Raw genomic sequence first — 21,641 nt, 5'->3', positions numbered from 1 at the left:
AGCCACAACTACTGAGCCCATGCGCCACAACTACTGAAGCCCATGCGCCTAGAGCCCGTGCTCCGCAACAAGACAAGCCACTACAGTGAGAAGCCCGTGCAACTGCCACAAAGTGTAGCCCCCGCTCACCACTAGAGAAAGCCCACATGCAGCAACGAAGACCCAACACAGCCCGCCCAAAAAAAAGTCAGATAATAACAAGTGTTGACAAAGATGTGGAGAAACTGAAGCACTCATACATTGCTGATGGGAATGTAAAATGGTGCAGATGCTTTTGGAAACCATCTGATGGTTCCTCAAATGATTTTTTTTTTAAATATTTTTGGCTGCATTGGGTCTTTGTTGCTGTGCATGGGCTTTCTCTAGTTGCAGCAAGCTGGGGCTACTCTTCCCCGCGGTGTGCAGGCTTCTCATTGCGGTGGCTTCTCTTGTGGTGGAGCACAGGCTCTAGGTACGGGGGCTTCAGTAGTTGTGGCACATGGGCTCAGTAGTTGCGGCACGCAGGCTCTAGAGCGCAGGCTCAGTAGTTCAGGTGCACGGGTTTAGCTGCTCTGTGGCACGTGGGATCTTCCCGGACCAGGGCTCGAACCTGTGTCCCCTGTATTGGCAGGTGGATTCTTAACCACTGCACCACCAGGGAAGTCCTGAATTGTGCCCTTTAAATGGGTGAATTCTATGGTATGTGAATTATACCTCAATAAAATTGTTTTTAAAATATAAAGCAGAAGAGGAGGGCAGAATGGGAAGTCAAAGAGATTCAAAGAACCATTGCTGGCTTTGAAGGTGGAGAAATGTAAGAAATGTGGGTGGCTTCTAGAAGCTGAGAATGACCCCTGGCTGACAGCCAGCAAAGAAATGAAGACCTCACTTGCATAACTTCATTAAACTCAATTCTGCCAACATTTAAGTATGTCTGGAAGCAGATTCTCCCCATAGCCTCCAGATAAGAGCCCAGATTGGATGACATCTTAATTTGGACCTCTTGAGAGCCTTAACAGAGTACCTGGCTGAGCTGGCCAGGAGTGCTGACTTAACAATACTTACAATACTCTGGGTGTTGTTTTAAGCTGATAAGTTTGTGGTAACTTGTTATGGCAACAACAGAAAACTAATATAGGCCTCCTTTCAATTTCTCTCTTTTGGGGGCCTTTGCACAAGTGTTCTAATGCCTAAATGCTGGGACCCTTGCTATTCATATGCTGATTTCTCTCTCCTCATTTAGGTCTCGGCTTTCATGTCGTACATTCAGAAAGGCCTTCCCTGGCCACTCTATCTAAAGCAGTACCTACCCCAACCTGCCCAACCCTCACCTCCACTGTGGGCCCAGAATTGTTTCTCCATATCCAGGAAGAGTTAACCAAGCAGGCCTGAGTTGCTCAAATTGTGCACATTCTCGTTTTCAGAAGGGCCTGCTTCTGTGGCTGACTCCTGGCCAGCTCCTGGGAACTGAGGTCTTAAGAGTATCATTATGTACTAATTGATAAGGGTGTTTTGTATGCTTGGAGTCTTGATCCACACTGTACCAACTTGTCTAGACAGTTTGTGCAGACTGTGTGATGTATGGTGAATACTGCTTTCCTTCTTGGGGGGGGGGGTCAATCATGAGGGTGCTTGTGCCTATGTGACCAGCCTCCAATAAAAACCCTGGAATCTTAGGCTTAAGTGAACTTCCCCAACAGAAAACACTTCACACATGTTGCTAGAGTTTGTTGCTGAGGGATTAAATGCACCCTGTCAACTCCACTGGGAGAAGACTCTTGGAAACTCATGCTTGGTATCCTCCAAATTCTGCTCAATGCACTGTTTTCCTTCACTGATCCTGTTTAATATCCTTTCACTGTAATAAAACACAGCCAGGAGTACATGAGTTCTGCGAGCCCTTCTAGCGAATTACCAGACCTGGGGGCAGTCTTGGGGTCTGCCAACAGGACGTGATTATAAAGGGGTGGTATAAGGGAGATCTTAGTGGCAATAGTTCTGTATCTTGACTATGTTGGTGGCTACAGGAATCTACATATGTGATAAAATGGCACAGAACTATAATACACATTGTAGAGATGTCAACTTATTGGTTTTGACATTATACTATAGTTAACATAAGACATAGCCATTGGGCAAACTAGGTGAAGAGTACACAGGACCTTTCTGTATTATCTTTGCAACTTCCTATTAATCTGTAATTTCAAACTAAAAGTGTTTTTTAAAAATTCCACTTAAAATTTATTAAATAAAAACACCTATGATTGAATTAACATGTATCAGACAGTTGTACATATCACTCAGATCATTTCTGTTCCTAAGTATGGAAAACAAAGTGAGCAACCAAAAAAAAAGTACACGCCCTGATTTGAAAGGCTATGCAGTGATGATGAAGCTGTTTTGGTGAGGCAAAGCAGGTACAGTCAGCACATCCAGATTAGACATCAGAGTATATAGACACCATACCCTCCTCAGTTAGGGAGAAACATGGGGGAATCAATTCTGAGACTCAATTCCGTCTTTCCCAGGCAGAAAGACCTATCACTGGCCACAATCCAGAGGCAACTACCATCACTACTGCACCCAGTGGGGGATGTCAGAGGGGCCACACCCAGCTCCTATTTGAGCTCTGCACTCCAGTAAGTAGTCTTTTACTGAGCAACCTGGGTACAAAGATTGCATAATTCAATTGGCCCACTCACATTAGGGAGGACAGAGTAAAAATGATCTCTGTTGCTGAGATAGCTGAGATTCCTGTGACTTCTGCCTCAGGGCTAGGTACCCTAAAAAGGGCCAGAGGAGCACAAAGCCCACAGAGCTGTGTATGTTCTTCCTTAAGGCTCTGCATGCAAACCACGTTCATTTCATAAAACAAAAAACAAAAAATACTTTGTAGATTTGAGTAGCTTCCCACTATCTTCCTTGTAAGAGTCCTGCTTCCTATTCTTAGGTTTGATGTAATGTCCTCATAGATCATTCCTCTGGGCAACACACCTGGGATTTACAGAAAACATCCAATCAACTCTACTAAAATGATAAACTATCCTTGAACCTCAGTTAAGAAATAGAATTTAAAGTTAAGCTTTTTCCCTTAAATTTGTTTTTTTTCCAGTTATAGAAGTAAAAGATGGTTACTCTAAAAAACCTGAGACATAAGTAGAAAATAAAGAAAACATCACCCAGAGGCAGTCACTATATTTTCATAGTGCTTTCTCTACTCATCATGATCTCATTCATTTATTCAACAAATATTTATATACTGATTTACATTACATGACAGGCACTTGGGATTCAAATTTAAGTAATAATAAAGTTTCAGTCCTCATAGAGCTTACTGTCAAGTATGGAAGATGTGACTATATACCTAGAAGGCCTGAAAGAAGAAATTAAAGCACTATGAACACTGAGGAATTAATTAATTTTAAAATTACTGAATTTCATAAAAGAATTTGTTTATATGAAACAAGCTAAATATGTGTACATGAAATCTATGAAATTCTTACAATAGCCTGACAATAAGAAGTTAGGAAATATAGAGATCTCATTCCCAATAGTATTGAAATGTAAAAACATCTAGGTACTATTTTAATAAGAAAATTATGTCATCTACATAAAAATACTGAGATATAAAGACGGCTTAAATAGTTGACAACATATACCAGGGCACAGTATGAGAAAGTTAAATATTTTATAAATGGCAAATGTTTCAAAATTTTTAAGTTTACTATAAATGACAAAAAAAATTCCAAAAGACTTTTTTGGAACTTGACAAAATTATTCCATATTTTATCAGCAATAATAAACAGGCAAGAATTTTAAAAAATACTCTAAATTGGGCTTCCCTCGTGGCACAGTGGTTGAGAGTCCTCCTGCCGATGCAGGGGACACAGGTTCGTGCCCCAGTCCAGGAGGATCCTGCGTGTCGCGGAGCGGCTGGGCCTGTGAGCCATGGCCACTGGGCCTGCGCGTCCAGAGCCTGTGCTCCACAATGGGAGAGGCCACAACGGTGAGAGGCCCACGTACCGCAAAAAAAAAAAAAACTCTTAATTTACTGAACTTTAATTTTCTACAAACTAGTTAAAATAGTGTGAACTTAGCAAAAGAACTGGCAAATCACTTCAGAATGGATTAACCCCGAAATGAATTGCTAATACATAAAATAATTTATTATTAGAGGAAGGAGGAGAAGGGAAGAATTTTCAATAAACAATGCAGGGATAACTGGTCAGCAATCTGGTACCCCCCAAATTAATTACAGGAACCTTAAACAGGAATCTTAAAGAGTTAAAGTTTTTAAAAGACTAATGAAAAAATAGAAAGGACTAAAATTAAGTATTTATGAAACTTCTAAAGAGGTGAGGGCTATCTACGCTCACAGGCTGCAGGAGAAATCAGAAAGGAAACTGATTTGAATAAGTACATTGAAACTTCTACCTAGTTTTTAAAAGGCCCCACTTAGAACCAAAATAGAAAGGCAAATAAGAGACTAGGCAGAATATTTTAAGTAAACAGGACGAGAGTGTTTTACCATATTTAGAAATTACACTAATAAGATTTGTAAAACTCTGGTATGCAGTATAAGGATATGAGCCGACCATTCACAAAACGGAAATAGCTTCCTAGGAACAGACATAGAATGTCAGAGGGTTTGTGCCTTGTGAACTCTGATTTATATCACCAAATTGGCCTCACAAAAAGGTTATACCTATTTACATTCCCACCTACAGTGATCCACTTTCCCACAAACTCATAAAAACTGCATTATTAGTCTTTAATTTTTGCCAATCTGAAAGGCAAAAAAAGAAGCATTTCTTGTTTTAATACCCATGTCCTTAAATTGACCATCTTTATAGATATTTATTGGCCATTAGCATATTTTCTTTGGAGAATTAAACTGTTCCTGCTCTTTGCTCACTTTTCTATGACATCTTTTTTCTTTTTATAGGTGCTCTTTTTATGTTATCTTTTAGCCTTTGGCTGTGTATGTTAAGATACTATAGTTTTGTTTTTTTTGTTTTGTTTTTTTTGCGGTACGCAGGCCTCTCACTGTTGTGGCCTCTCCCGTTGTGAAGCACAGGCTCCGGACGCTCAGGCTCAGCGGCCATGGCTCACGGGTCCAGCCGCTCCGCGGCATGTGGGATCTTCCCAGACTGGGGCACGAACCCGTGTCCCCTGCATCGGCAGGCGGACTCTCAACCACTGCGCCACCAGGGAAGCCCCGACACTATAGTTTTAATCAAAGACTGTATCCAGGTTTCACTGACTTTCATAGCGTTAAATACATTGCCTCCAAAATGAATGTGAATGTCACACAGATAATCAGTGGCAGAGTTCCAATGTTAAATATAACAATACAAAGTATCCAAACACTAGCCTGCCCAAATAATTCCAAATGATAATCAAACCCATGGAATATAATGTAGAGTTTCTGCTGCTGGAATGAGCAGAGCCAGCAGAGCAGCATTCTTAAGGAATGAATTCTAGACAACAACCTTCTATTGTATTATGTCACACCCTCTTCATCAAAGTGAAATTATGACTCCAATCGGAGCATGCCATTCCCCAGGCAAATAACTCAAAATTACATGCAAAACAACCTGGCTGCTCGAGTCTATTTCTACCATGCTCTACCCTCTCTCTTCCGGAGAAACAGCCAATTCCTCAACTGGTCTATTTATTCAATAAGTAACTGACCAAAAATTATGTCTCTTAACTTAAAGTAACAGCAAACTGCAATATATAAGGCGGTTTCAATGATCAAAGGTTTTTGGTTTTGTTTCTGCAAACTTACAGCTTAGTTTTAGCTTTGCTGCAGCCATTTCAACCTTAGCCAGTTGCTGTGGCTGGGCTAGACGTACACATATCTATGAGATAAGAGAAATATAAAAAGCAATTGCCTGGACAGAAATGTATTTATTCAGACTTGTTAGAGGGTTCAATCAAATAAATATTTGTATTATATTCTAAGTTTTTGAGAAGTGCCTGTGCATAACAAAAAATTAAATTAAACGGCAAAAACTTTCAAAAGCTACTAAAACCATCCCATCTGCAGAAACTTTCAAAAGCTACTAAAACCATCCCATCTGTTTTAGGTTGAATTGTGTCCCCCCAAAAGATAGGTTGGACCCCAATATTGTAGATGTGACCTGATGTGGAAATAAGGTCTTTGCAGATGTAATTAGTTAAAATGAAGTCATACTGGATTAAGGTGCGCCCTAAATTGAATGACTAGTATCCTCATAAGAAGGCCCTGAGAGACCCAGAGACACACATAGAGGCCGTGTGGCCACAGAAGCAGAGATTGGAAGGATGAAGCTACAAGCCAAGAACTCCAAGGACTGCCAGCAATCATCTTCCCTACAGCCTTCAGAGAGCATGGCCCTGCTGACACCTTGATTTCAGACTTCTAGCCTCCAGAACTCCAAAAAAATTAATTTCTGTTGTTTTAAGAACCTAGTTTGTGGTAATTTGTTACAGCAGCCCTAGGAAACAATAAACCATCCAACAAGAATTGTGATAAATTCTAGAAATAATTTAAAGAAATGAGTTTTCCACCAGTTGACAGAACTGTGGATTCACAGCATTACTTGCTCTTTACAAATAGGAGGATCATATATCTCAGTTAATGAGAACAGTCCTGGCTTATGCCTGTTGTCCTGGTATAAAAGCATCCCTTTTGTTCTCAAAAGTGACCTGTTTTCGATAATAAAGTACATGGTCATCTTATGTATGAACAAGCCTAGAATACACTTCTGTTTGTCTGCCTTCAATTCCCACCTATTCAAATAACGTCAAATGCCCCTTCCCCACCCTCAGAATAATTCCATCTCTCTGGCTTCTATAGCATTTTATAAATACAGCTATTATAATACTCATGTTTTATTACAATTACTTGCTTACTTGTCCACTCCATGTTCGTAGACAACACAGTGCCAGGAACAGAATGCATACTCAATAGGTATCTTCTAAATGTATTAAATGATTTATTCAGGAGACTGACAAAGTACCTGCAGAGACAGTTTTCTTTCACTTTTGTCCCTTGTGAAAATTAAAAAAAGAAAATCTCGACTAGAACTGGTGATGGGAAGGCCTGTAAAGGGAGCTCTCACGCCCTACCACTACACTCATCATCCTCTACGTCAGTTACCCCAAACAGGAAGCCATCAATTACCCAAAGAGAAAGAGGTCAGTTACTGACTCCAACAGGAAAAGATGTACCTTGCACTCCCAAACAGGAAGTACACTACTTTACTACGTCAACAAGAGAAAGACTTCCTTCTTTCCCAGCAACCAGCCTAGCCAACAGAAAATGCCATAGTTCAGCCAATGAGAAGCTGGCGTCACCTGAACTTTTACTTGCTTCCAATGAACTTTCATTTTTTCCTTGCTGATGACTTCCTTTCCTGTCCCCCCTCCTCCCTATAAAAGTCTTCCATGTTGTGTAACCCCTCAGAGTATCTCTGTTTGCCAAATGAGATGCTGCCTGATTCATGAATCACTTGATAAAGCCAATTAGCTCTTCAAATTTACTCAGCTAAGTTTTGGTTTTAACACCCTTATATACTCTCTGGGGCGTAGGAGGTAGGGAAAGAAACTTAAACAGCTAAATGACTAGCTTATAAAGCCGTGGTTCTCAAATTTTAGCATGCATAAGTGTCACCTGGAAGACTTGTTAAAATACACAGTATGGGGCCCCAACCCAGACTTGCTGATACAGGAGGTCTGGGGTAGGTAAGACCTGAGAATTTGCATTTCTAACAGGTTTCCAGGTGATGCAGCTAGGAGCTACTCTTTGAGAACCACTGCTATAAAGTAAGCACCACAATTACTAAAAGATTAATTTCTTCTTATAACTTCATTCCTAGCAGGAAACTCTCTTTTCTGAATATGACTGAGTAGCTTGAGGCACACCAACACTCCTGCTGAGAATTAGGAAAGCCAGATACATTTTTTTTTTTTTTTTTTTGTGGTACGCGGGCCTCTCACTGCCATGGCCTCTCCCATTGCGGAGCACAGGCTCCGGACGCGCAGGCTCAGCGGCCATGGCTCACAGGCCTAGCCACTCCGCGGCATGTGGGATCTTCCCGGACCGGGGCACGAACCCGTGTCCCCTGCATCGGCAGGCGGACGCTCAACCACTGCGCCACCAGGGAAGCCTGCCAGATACATTTTAAAAATCAATGTTTAAAGGCATGAGAAAGCAGCTGAAGCAACCAAGACTAGAAGGGTCTAGGTTCTGGAAAAAGAGAGGAACTGTAGAGAAACAAAATGACATTCTGCAGCCACTTTTCCCCCAAGTGCATTTGCCGATTCTGGGGCAAAAAGCCGATAATCCAGACTTCCCTTCAGCAGAGGAACCATGAGAGCTTTTGGAAGAGGTGAAAAGCAAGACTCAAGGAGTCAAGATCCCAGTGAAAGAGGAGAGTTGAAGAACTGGGCCTAACGAAAGGCTGGCTTTCCGCTGAAGACATTTACTAAATTCTGCAGTTGCACAAAGAAGGCTTCAAAACAAAACTAAAAGCCTCTGAAAATCAAGAGTAGAATTTTCAACAATCTCATTGTTCTCAGGAGACAAAAATTACAGTACAGAAGATACAAGGAGGAGGGACCCCTGTGAATTCACAAAACTATCAGTTGGAAGCCCTGGATGCCTGGCTACTTGCTAGCATTAAAGCCAAACTAGAGGGAAACACTGCCTTACCAAACCAGCAACACAACCTCAACCAACAACTCAGTCCCTAATAGGATTAGGTGATGAGCCCCTACTCTACCTGGCTAGCAAAAGGGAGGGAGGATTTCCTCTGAAAAAGAACAGCATCATCTGGAGCTTCATTTTATTCATAACGCTCAGCATTCATATAACTGAAAACCAAAAGGAAAAAATAGATAGAAACAGATGCTCAGATAATCCAGACACTGAAGTTAACAGAAAGACTTTTAAATAATGATGGCTATTTAAATTTCCTATTTCAAAAAACAGGGGAAGTAAGAGGAAACAACATATAAAAAGAAGAACTGCAACTGAGAATTGGAATCTATAAGAATCAAACTGAAATTCTAGATCTGAAAAGTATATTAACTAAAAGAATTCAAAGGGTAGACTTAAGAGCAGGTCAGACACAGTAGAAGAGAGGATTAGTAACTAGAACCCAAGTCAATAAAATATAACCATACTGAAGCAGAGATAAAAACTAACAGAAAATACAAGGACAGGTGGGAATGTAAAAGGGAATGAGGAACACTGTGAAAAAGTCTACCAGGTGTGTAACTGGAGTCCCAAAAGGAGAGGAGAGAGTGATTAGGTCAGAAGTAATATTAAGAGGAAAGAATGAAGTTTTCCAAATTGATGAAGACAACCCATACATTTAAGAAACTCTGTGAACCCCAAGCAGAATAAAGACAAAGAAAACCATACAAAGACATAGCATAATTAAACGGCTGATCCTCAAAAACAAAGAAACTCTTAAATGTAACCAGTGGAAAAAAGATACATTACTTTCTTAAGAGCAACAATAAAACTAACAGCTAAATTCTCAAAAGAAACAATAAAAAGCTCTTAAAAGTAACCAGTGGATGGGCTTCCCTGGTGGCGCAGTGGTTGAAAGTCCGCCTGCCGATGCAGGGGACACAGGTTCGTGCCCCGGTCTGGGAAGATCCCACATGCCGCGGAGCGGCTGGGCCCGTGAGCTATGGCCGCTGAGCCTGCATGTCCGGAGCCTGTGCTCCTCAAGGGGAGAGGCCACAACAGTGAGAGGCCCACGTACTGCAAAAAAAAAAAAAAAAAAAGTAACCAGTGGAAAAAAGACACATTACTTTCTTAAGAGCAACAATAAAACTAACAGCTAAATTCTCAAAAGAAATAATAAAAGACAAAAGACAATGGAGAGACTTCCCTGATGGCACAGTGGTTAAGAATCCACCTGCCAATGCAGGAGACACGGGTTCTAGCCCTGGTCCGGGAAGATCCCATATGCCGCCCCTGGTCCGAGAAGATCCCATATGCCGCGGAGCAACTAAGCCTGTGCACCACAACCACTGAGCCTGCGCTCTAGAGCCTGCAAGCCACAACCACTGAGCCCATGTGCCACAACTACTGAAGTCCGTGCGCCTAGAGCCTGTGCTCCGCAACAAGAGAAGCCACAGGAGTGAGAAACCTGTGCACTGCAATGAAGAGTAACCCCCGCTCGCCACAACTAGAGAAAGCCCGCGCGCAGCAACGAAGACCCAACGCAACCAAGATAAATAAATTAATTAATTAAAAAAAAAGACAATGGAATGACACCTTAAAAGTGCTGAAAGAGGGCTTCCCTGGTGGCGCAGTGGTTGAGAGTCCGCCTGCCGATGCAGGGGACACGGGTTCATGCCCCGGTCCAGGAAGATCCCACACGCCGCGGAGCAGCTGGGCCCATGAGCCATGGCCGCTGAGCCTGAGCGTCCGGAGCCTGTGCTCTGCAACGCGAGAGGCCACAACAGTGAGAGGCCCGCGTACCGCAAAAAAAAAAAAAAAAGTGCTGAAAGAAAATAAATTTCCACCTAGAATGCGGTGCTCAGTGATTATTTCCTTTAAAAATGAAGGCAAAATAAAGATATTTTTCAGACAAACAACAAATGAAAGAGTTCATTCTTGGCAGGCTTGTATTAGAAGGGGAACTCTTCAGATGGAAAGGAAATTATCCTATCCCAAACAGAAACAAAAATACAGGAAGGGATAAAGAGCAATGCAAAGAGTAAATATGTAAGGAAATATACATGAATATTGATTATTCAAAAACAATAATTTCTTATGGGTCTTCAAATATATGTCGAATTAAAATGGATAAAACAGAGTAACACAAAAATACAGGAAAAAGACAAATGGAGTTAGTATCTAAAGTTCTAGGGCAGTGGTTAAGACTCTGCACTTCCAATGCAGGGGGCCTGGGTTCGATCGCTGGTGGGGGAACTAAGATCCCACATGCCTCCTGGCGTGGCCAAAAAATAAAATTAAAAAAATAAATAAAGTTCTAGCATTATTGAAGAAGTGATAAAAGTTATAATTTGGGGCCTCCCTGGTGGTGCAGTGGTTAAGAATCCGCCTGCCAACACGGGACACGGGTTCAAGGCCTGGCCTGGGAAGATCCCACATGCCGCAGAGCAACTAAGCCAATGCACCACAGCTACTGAACCTGCACTCTAGAACCTGTGAGCCACAGCTACTGAGCCCGCGTGCTGCAACTACTGAAGCCCACGTGCCTAGAGCCTGTGCTCCGCAACAAAGAGAAGACACTGAAATGAGAAGCCCATGCACCGCAGGGAAGAGCAGCCTTTGCTCACTGCAACTAGATAAAGCCCCCGCACAGCAACAAAGACCCAGTGCAGCCAAAAAAAAAAAGTTATAATTTGTATTAGACTATAAGAAGTCAAGGGTGTATGCTATAATCTCTAGTGTAACCACAAAAGAATAAAAGAATGTATAACTAAGAAGTTACTAGAGAGGAAAAATTAAATAATAATTGAATAATAAATAATCCAAAAAGAGGTTAAAAAAAGGAACAAAACAGGTGAGTCAAAAAGAAGATGGTAGATATAATACCAAATATAGTGACAATTACATTAAATGGACTAATGATTCTAATTTAAAGACTAAAGAAAAAAAAACTAAATCTAACTTCATGGTGCTTTCAGTGACAAAGAAAGTTGGAAAGTATAAGGATGGAAAAAGATATATATAGCATGCAACATTTATCAAGAGAAAGCAAGTAGAGCTATACTGGTATCACACAAAGTAGACTTTAAGGCAAAAAGCACTACTAATGAATTAAGGATAACAGTGTTAATCCACCAAGAAAATTCTAATGTGAGCCAACTGGTTAGAAATTAGTCATCGCTGGGAGCTAAGAAGAATACACTGGCTGAAACCAATTCTGTTTAGGAAATCTATGGCAGCTCAAAGAAGGGTAGAATTACACAGTAACATAGAGCTTAAATACCGGACTTCTTTGCAATACAATAAAACTCACATACGTACCTTATGGTGAGTTCTGAAATGCTTACACAAAATATTAAAACTTTAAAATCAAGAAATAACAGGTAGACAGATTTAGACAACAAAAACATACACATTAATAAAGATCAGAAGATATTCTGGGGTGATGTAGTGTTTACTAGACTAGGTAGTTTGGTAAAGCCACTAAAATTCATGACTATAAAAACTAGACTTCCTGAAATGAAACCCTCAGAAAAAGAAAAAAAATTTTTAAGTATTTTTCAGTACTCAGATTGTTCTCCTCCAAACACAGCTGAAGCGTTCACTGAAGACTGAAATTGAAATCTTTGTATTACATTTACTTAAATGGCAGACTCACCATTATAACCATTATTGGTGGTGTTTGGAGCTGGAAGTGATTGGACTAAAATCCAACCTCCTAGTCAGTTCTTCTGTCAGAATCTAAGAACTTTAAACTTCAAAAGAACCTCAACTTATTTCTCAAGCATTATTTTGTAAGAAATAAGTTGAGATTATATATATATTTATATATATATATATATATATATATTTATTTATTTATTTATATGGGGGGGTCAGTTATTAGACCAACATACTGAAAAGGCAAAAATTCTTCTTTAGGGAAATAGGTTACAACCTCTTATGGGTAACAACAACAAGAAAATCTGCCTGCCATTTGTTCTCAAATATGTGCAAGAATAAAAGTAGGCTCTTGAAAAGAACTTATTTACAAAACAGAAACAGAGTCACAGATGTAGAAAACAAACTTATGGTTACCGGGGGGAGGGATAAATTGGGGGATTGGGATTGACATATACACACTACTATATGTAAAATAGATAACTAATAAGGACCTACTGTATAGCACAGGGGACTCTATTTAATACTCTGTCATGGGCTGTATGGGAAAAGAATCTGAAAAACAGTGGATATATGTATATGTATAACTGATTCACTTTGCTGTACACCTGAAACTAACACAACATTGTAAATCAACAATACGCCAATAAAAAATAAAATAAAATAAAATGATAGTAGGCTCTTGGGAGAAAGTGGTGTCTACTTCATACAGTTGATATTCAAACGACTTAATTTCAATTTTGTCTCTCATCAGCCACTCTATTTCCTGGGGCAGGTAACATCACATGATGCTTTGTAAAGGTATCAGCAGCTAGCATGTCGTATAAAAATACTTTGCCATCTGATTATTCCTTATAAATGATATTTAAGATGTGTCCATTCATAACTATACAACATTTGAGACCACAAATGAAATCTACACACTTATCACACTACAACCCCAACTGCAAAGGCTAATTAATTTACACAAATACATAATCCAATTTGCTAAGTAAAAGCCAAGCATAATACTTCCTGAGACACTAATTATAATGGATTTTAGACATTCTGTTTCATTGGCCTATTTTTTGTTTGTTTGTTTTCACATTTTTAATTTGTATTCTTCTTATAATATCCTATTCAAAACTCAAGTCACTAGCCTACCTAATTTTTCAGGAACCTATTTAACAATGACAAAAGCTCTGTGGAAATGCAATTAAGGAAACACTATGTTACATAACTATATTTAGGCAAGGACAGTTCCACCCACTGTTTACTAATTAAGGATGAATAAGGATGTTCTCTACTCTTTAGTTTTGTAGGCTAGGTCACAATTTACAATATACTGTAGGAACTATATTACAATACTTCAAAATAAAATAATCTGGCATAACCTGGAATAGTCTCATATGAAAACTCACAATAAATAATGGTTTACTTATCTGTACAACTCTAATGCAATACAATTCCTAATAAAACATGGAATAAGATTTAAGAACATATATACCTAGCAATGTCACTACAGAGGCATAACCTAAATTCATCCCAAATCACAGCAGTGAGATCACCAGCTAAAGTTTTACTCTAAAATATAAATATAGACCTCTCTTTCCAGAATGGCACACTATCTTTAAAACTATATCATTGTGGTTTTCCTGATCTGATGAGACAAATTTGTAACAAATAGAAATAAAAAATACATGCATTTCAGATGCAAACAAACACATAAAATAATATTCCCACTTTTCTAACCCTGATAGATGCCTAGAAGATGTATGTTTCCCAGCTTTATAAACTATGGCCAAATGCCCTGAACTTGTAGCTCTCAGCTCATCTTCTGGATGGAAGATTCAGAACTGTTCAAGGCCCTTCTGCAGTGGTGGGTTCTAATACTGGCCAGTGGGTTTACCTCTATTAACTGTATGGTCTAGCCCCATCTGTGGGCCCAGTCTAGTCCACCTCAAGCAGTATAAAGTCATATGTGCAGACCACTGAGTCTGTCAGACTACCTGAGTTCAAATCTCCATCACCTCTTGTATGACCTGGAACAAGTTACTGCTGCGAACCACATTTCTTCATATTTTTCTTTTAAGAAAGGGAATAAAGGAAGATGACAACATTGAGATAATGCATGTAAAGAGCTTATTATTAGCATGCCTGGCCCATGCTAGTACTTGATAAGTTCTAACTAATTACTTAAAAGGTCAACTTTTTATTTAGCTTGAGCAAAATACAGATACATTAATTTACTAGACACTACATCTAAGATGAGTGGATTTGTTCCCTTCTTAAAAATAAATTACAGGGCTTCCCTGGTGGCACAGTGGTTAAGAATCCGCCTGCCAATGCAAGGGACACAGGTTCAAGCCCTGGCCAGGGAAAATCTCACATGCTGTAGAGCAACTAAGCCTGTGCGCCACAACTACCGAGCCTGAGCTCTAGAGCCCGCGAGCCACAACTACTGAGCCCATGTGCCACAACAACTGAAGCCTGCGCACCTAGAGCCCATGCTCCGCAATAAGAGAAGCCACCGCAATTAAGAGCAGCCCCTGCTCACCGCAACTAGAGAAAGCCCATGCACAGCAACAAAGACCCAACACAGCCAAAAATAAATAAATAAAATAATTAATATTAATTAATTAATTACATGCCTGGACTTTTCAAGCCAATGCTCTCTGTGCTGGAGCTAACACCCCAAACCTACTTCCAGAAATGAATCTTGGTATTCACTGCTATTCCTTCAGCCCATCTGAGTGTGGAGGTGAAGTGACTTTTACTTAAATATTTGTCAGTCTCCTCCATTTTCATACCCCCCACGATAAAGCATGCCTGCTAAAAATATGGCTCTGTGATTAACCAACAACAGAAAAAATGTATGTACTTAAGGAACTTGTTGGGAAGCACCAACACAAACACCACTGCTGATAAATTAATAACAAAAGCTCCACTGAGAAACAAAACATTTATGAAAGGTAACTTGAAAAATGTGTAATCCCCATCTACTTATCTAGATAATGTAAAACAGATCCTTAAATTAAATCAGTCTACAGAGCTAAGTGCTTAGTCCACATTATTTTGCCAACACCAGAACTGTTTTTATTGAATTATGTTTTGATCTTACATCGTCACCCTACACAATGAGGCAATGAGGAATTTTACTAAAAAACAAAGTAAAACACAACACAGCCCTCTGAAATGCATGCTGTATTTATACTTAAGGATGTAGTTGAGGAGTTTCTCAATACAAGGCATCTTTGGGAATCCAAAGGAGAAACTGGTCTTTTATCTTATGGTCACTGAACCATGTAACTGATTACATTTCTTTCTGAACTGGCTACTAAAAAGCAGAGTCAAATTTGTGGCCCTCTAACAAATACTTAAGACTTCAGTGCAACTACTTTGTGTACAGATCTCATTTCTGTTTCCATCTTAATTTTTCTCCCACAGTCCTAAATCCATCACCCCTTTATTTCTGTCTGTTACCAAAAGCATGTTGTTTGTATCTTTGTAAGTCATTATGAATCCTTTCTGGAACAAGAGGTGATATAAGTAAATGGTATGCTCCACTTAAAAAACAGTATAGCACAATAGGAAGATATTTTCTTCCATTAACAAACACGTTACGAGTTCAATTTCTAGAGGTATTATCTTTCTTGTGCTCCAAAAGAAAAAAAGAAAGTGTTGTAGCAAACATTATATTTAAAATTAGGAAATTCTAACAACAGAGGAACTACCAAAATAAAACACTTTCATTATGTATTTTTAACTGTGGAGCACACAGAAACTTGTAAATATATCCCATGTAAAAATCCACCAAAAGTCATTTTTATTTTTAAAATACAGATGAAATCACCACAAATGCAGTTGCATTTGAGTATTTATTCTGAATGAGAACTGAATAGGCTAGCTTCAAAAATGATTTATAAAATTTTTGTACAGCTCCTTCTGAGTTGCCCTGTGCCTAGCACAGGGGATGCTTTCCTTACTGGGAGACAGCACAGAATTTAAAGCCCCAAATGCTCTTGCTACATTCCTGCTTCAGGGATTTCAGTAATCTTATTGCTGTCATCTGAGCAAAACAAAAAGCTTAATATTCTCTTAGTGGGTAAAATTTTACCCTATCATGAACTCATACTTAGCATTCTGATCATAACTTCTAACTACAAATTTATCTAATTAATTGATTATAATTATAGTCCTTCACCCTCCTAGTGACCACAAACAAGTGAGCTATGCTACCAGAGACGTGAAAAACTGTTTTACTACACAATAAAAATTACACTGCCTACCCCAACAACAGTAACTTCATCAACAACAGGAATCTCCCAGGGTAACTTGAAAGCAGCACCATAAAGTATAGCCTTTTCTTAAAGCATTTTAGGAGCTTTATCTAAATAACAAACAGATAAAATAAGAGCCACATAATATTATGTGGGATAAAGATGAGTCAATTGTTGTTTCTCCTAAGTGTTTATTCAACAAACAATAGTCTAGATTATTTCAAGGCCTTTCAGTCATGTGAAACAACATACATTATGTTCCTACAATGCTTTATGACAGAAATGAACATTTATATGACTTTCAAAATGTTTGGCCTCTATTGTGAAACTTTTTTTTAGGGTGACAACTTTACTGCTGGGTTAAGAAGCTACTTAAGAGCATTTCTATTCTACCTCACAGAATAGACAGGTATGTTATGTCACATAGGTATCTCCTATATTTTAGGGATGGGTCATCTCTGCTAGAGATGTTTACTTTGCAACCAATATAAACACATGTGCCAAAAATTAAACTCACATTGTCAACATAGAAATTCTATGTCTCTAGCCAAAGACTGAGAAGAGTAAGTGAAACAAGACCTTAGTTCTTCTATACATAGATATTAAAATAAGTACCGGTCAAGTCTTTTTTTCACTGAAAATCAACATCAGAAATCAATGATTTCTCATCGTCCTGATGGAACACTCATGAATGCCTGACTTGGATTGAGATGCAAAGAGATAAAAGCAGAATTCCTGTTTATAGAAGTTTACAAATAAGCAGGGTCACACACTCTCATACAAACAATTAGTAAATGAATATAAAATTCAATTCAGGGCTTCCCGGGTGGTGCAGTGGTTGAGAGTCCGCCTGCCAATGCAGGGGACACGGGTTCGTGCCTCGGTCCGGGAAGATCCCACATGCCGCGGAGCGGCTAGGCCCGTGAGCCATGGCCGCTGAGCCTGCACGTCGCGTCTGGAGCCTGTGCTCCGCAACGGGAGAGGTCACAACAGTGAGAGGCCCGCGTACCGCAAAAAAAAAAAAAAAAAAAAATCAATTCAAACATTTAACAAGCAGAAACGATTAAAATACAAGCTAGCACATAATCAAGCACTATACAGGGCACAATCCTCATTAGCCACATAGCAGCCCGTGTGTTAAGCAGGCAAATAACAAAATTCCATGTTAACCAGGCAAATAACCCTCCTTAAAACCCTTCCCTGGTTCTGTCACAATCAGAGAAACGCCCAAGAATCTCCTGCATCTCTGCCCCTATCTGCCACCCGCCTCTGCCTGCATTTTTTCACTTTTCAAAAACCACCTCCTGGGAGTTGCTGGCCTCTTCTCCTTTAGTTGCCCCACGTCCACATTCCCAGTACCTCTAAAATTCTCACCCCACCTTGTTAGGCTGAATGTTACTCATTCTTCAAGACACTTCCAGAAATATTCCCTGGTACCTTCCTCCACCCTCCATGCCCTGCAGTCCCTCAAGACACCTGGGGTGTCCCCCCTCTGGGCTCTGCGGCTCACCACACTGCATGGCGAGTATCCTCGCTGTCCCTCTCTCCTGAAGTGGCTAACTTCTAGAGAGAAGAAAATGATTGCTTGTAAGGTCAATAAAAATTCAAATCCTTGAACACCTTAATCTTCCACCTAAGAACCAGTAACTCTTAAAATTAACATTATTTATCATTAAAGGGATTAAGTAAAATCAAATCTCCTTGCAACTCCAGCAAGCTTTCTTGGTACAACTATTTTAATTAGTAACCTTGATAGATTTGGGGGGGGTTGTTTTGCAGTTTTAGATTTACTGAGAAGACAGGTACAACTATTTTTTAAACTCAAACAAACAAAACTCTTCAGATCCCAAAACAAACAAACAAAAAAAAAAAAACTATTCCCCAGTGATGCTGTGAACTCATCCTGACAAATTTTCACATCTAATCTCTCTGCTAGGCGAGTCCCGGCGCCCAATGACACATTTCCCAACCACAGGGCTTGGTCACCAGCGCTGAGACACCACCAGCAGGCTCTGACCTATTCTCTGAAGCGCCTGAGTCCTTCCACCCTGTCGACTAAACTTCCGTGATGGGCATCACCTCTGCTCTGCTCCGAGACGATTCGGAAGCAGGGACTTCTGCTCCTAACCCCAGGCCCACAACTTCGCCCTCAACCACGGGGCGAAAGTTAGGACCAGTCTTCCAGTCCCCGCGCTGCGAAAGAGAGCATCCTCCCACCTCCAGGACCTTTCCCTCCCCGAGACCGACGCGGGTCCCTGAGGTCCCGGCGCCCCTGCCCAAGCCGGGCTGCGACAGGTCCCCGAGGGGCTCGGGGCACGACCTGCCCGGTCACCACTACAGGTGTCCCTCGGCACTCCGCCGACTGGACAGTGAGGAGGGAGCCGGCTGGAGCACAGCCATCCCGCGATGGGTGGACGGGTGGCAGGCGGCGGCCAGGAAACGATACGTGTCTGCCCGTCGGAGCTGGGCCGGGCCTCGGAGAAGTTGGCGACGAGCGCCCGAAACGGGCAGGCCGAGCACGCAGAGGATGAGGGGGGCCGGCGACGGCCTGGGACCGGCCAGGGCCGCGCCGCCGGGCCCCGGGCTGAGCCGGAGGGCGGCAGGAGGCACCGGTGCGAGACGGCCCCAACCGGGTGTACAGCCCGGACCAATGACCCAGTAACCGTCACCGGTACGGCGCCGCCGCCCCACTGCCCCGACGCCGCCCTGGGCCCCCGTCCATCCGCCCCGTACCTCACCTGCTGCTCCACCGACGTCCAGACCGCCGCTCTCTCCGCGTCGCTGGAGTAGGTCCGGGTGCTAGTCACAACCCGCCCTCACGCCGGCCCTCCCTCTCGCAGCCCCGCCCCCGGCGCCGCGCGCGCACGCCACGCACGCACGGACGTCACTTCCTGGGCCTCTGCGCGCCGCCGGGAGGATGAGGGTGTCAGTCCGAGTCTACCTTGGTGGAGAGGGGGTGCGAGGCTGGCGTGGATGACGGCACCGACAAAGCCGTAGGGCGAAGGGAAGGAGGCGACTTCGACGCTGGCCCCGGGGCGCTGACCTGGAGCGTTCGGGAGCCAGCGGAGAAGCGGGTGTTTTCCTTGTCTTTTCCTCAACCCCTGCTACCGGGATCCCACTAGGAGTAGCCTGAGGGTGACACTGCCCATTCTTAGCTTGGAATGGGAGGCGGTGGCAAAGGCTGCGGCAGAGCGGTGTTTGGGCCAGTGGAGGTTCCATCCCGTAGGGAATGAGGCTGCCTGAGAAACTAATGAATCCCATCGCTTCACACGGATTTTAGGATTTTAAAAGTTCTTGAGTTACAGGACTTAAAGAGATTGGCTGATCTATTAGCCGGTTTTACAGCCGAGCATAACTGAGTTCCAGAAGTTAAATACGTTAGCCAGTGTCACACAGTATTAATGGTCGAGTTATAAATGGAATCCAGTTCTCCGTGATTCCCATCTCAGGAATGTTGGAGACAGCAGCTGCCTCTGTATTCTGGATGCCATCTATGGCACAAAGCGCAGCCACGACTGGAAAATAAATAAATAAATAAGAGACAGAAAAGAAAATACTATAGTACAGTGTCTGGGAGGGAGCCCTGGGTTGGAATCCCAGGTTTGCTAAATGCTGCCTCTGTGATTTTGGACAGTTTGCCTAATATCTCAGTCTTTGCTCGTTATTTGCAAAATGGAGATTGATTTGTTCCTCAAATTATTCCTAAACGCTGGAAGGTAGCAGAATATGCCACCCCAAAATATGCCTCTTTGATATAGGGCTTATTCTGAGAAAGTAAACACAGAGAAGCCCTGAAAATAAACTAGAAGTTAACCTTTTGTAAGGGAAACGTACATTTAGGAAGGAAATCGCTATTTGTAAAAGTGTCTCCCCCTCTGTACCTGGAAGAAAAGGACAACTCTAATAAATCACTAGAGACTCATCAGTGGAGAAGACACTGACTTAAACCTGTATAACAAACTTCTTAGCTTGTTTAGTTTTCTTTCCCTGGTCACCTCCATAACTGGTCTCCACCCTCCCCCCACCCCACCCCCCCAACAGACACCTTTCCTTGTTTGTCTTCACCAGAAAATGGTATTTAAGTTGGCATTCTAAGCCTTTTCCCTGGGTATCTCCTATGTATATGTGAGGTATACATGTTAACAAATCTCTATTTGTTTTCCTCTTTGTTACTCTTTTATTATAAGGGTTTCAGCCAAGAACTCAGAAGAGCAGAGGGAAAATTATTTTCCCTCCCCTACAGTACCTAATGTATGCTAGGCTGAGGATACCAGACTATTAAAAAAAAAAAAAAAAAAGTACCTAAGCTGAGAAGCTTACATTCTAGGGAAGAGGTGGAGGAGCCACCAAACAATAAATTATTTACAAAAGTACATAGGATAGTGACCATTGCTATGGAAAAGAATAATGCAAGGGAGAGGGATAGCCAGTGCAACCAAGAAGTTTGATGTTTTAGGGTGGACAGGAAAGCCCTGGCTGAGAAGATGACCAGAGCAAAGGGTTAGGGAGCTAGCTATACTACAATACTATGCAAGTATTTGGGCAAGAGTGTTCTAGGCACAGGGAACAGCAAGTGCAAAGGCCCTCCTGATGCCAACTTGTGTAGCTGTAGCAGTGAACTGAGGAGAGAAAGGAGAAGAGATCAAAAGGTAAGGGGCAAACTCCAAAGTCAAAGTGGGAGGGGACTAGCAAAAGTGAGGACAAAGTCTGACTCATTGGGGCCATTAATGCAACAAACTACCACACTTCCCTCTGGGAGAAGGGGTGGCAGTAAAGGCTATTGGAAAGGGGCACCAAAGGTACAGTCAACTGAACAGGCAATGTTTTAGTTCTTGAGCTGGGTGATAGGTATATGGCTACTCACTGTATTATTCTTTATTTCAATTTATGTGTTGTTTTGCATATTAACCTATAAAAATCAGTCCCATTGGAAAAAGTGAAGATAAAAGAGGGCTAAGAGTAAATCCTGGAGTGTGTCAAAAGAAAAAGAGCCATCAAAGAGAAAAAAAAAAGAGGAAAACTATAAAAGAGGAGTAATGTGGAGGCTAAGGAGAGAG

General features: G+C 41.5%; 2 protein-coding genes across 8 annotated transcripts in view; both read right to left on the bottom strand.

Annotated features, from left to right (window-relative positions):
• LOC101274335 (S-adenosyl-L-methionine-dependent tRNA 4-demethylwyosine synthase TYW1) overlaps window positions 1-21,641 on the bottom strand; it is a 451,923-nt gene that overhangs the window by 360,023 nt on the left and 70,259 nt on the right. The window lies entirely within an intron of this gene.
• RABGEF1 (RAB guanine nucleotide exchange factor 1) overlaps window positions 1-21,641 on the bottom strand; it is an 87,691-nt gene that overhangs the window by 43,768 nt on the left and 22,282 nt on the right. Inside the window, exon 1 of one of the 7 annotated variants that reach the window (XM_033426280.2) lies at window positions 19,323-19,443. The exons of 5 other annotated variants lie outside the window; for them this stretch is intronic. The gene's annotated coding sequence lies outside the window, so the exon portion shown is untranslated. Of the gene's footprint in view, window positions 1-19,317; window positions 19,444-21,641 lie in introns of those variants that run through there. One more of the 7 variants, XM_033426281.2, reaches the window with a different exon arrangement.

This window comes from Orcinus orca, chromosome 16 (genome assembly GCF_937001465.1).
Source record: "Orcinus orca chromosome 16, mOrcOrc1.1, whole genome shotgun sequence".
NCBI lineage: Eukaryota > Metazoa > Chordata > Mammalia > Artiodactyla > Delphinidae > Orcinus > Orcinus orca.
Note: the sequence above shows the minus strand (reverse complement) of the source record. Positions and strands in the feature narration are given on the sequence as shown.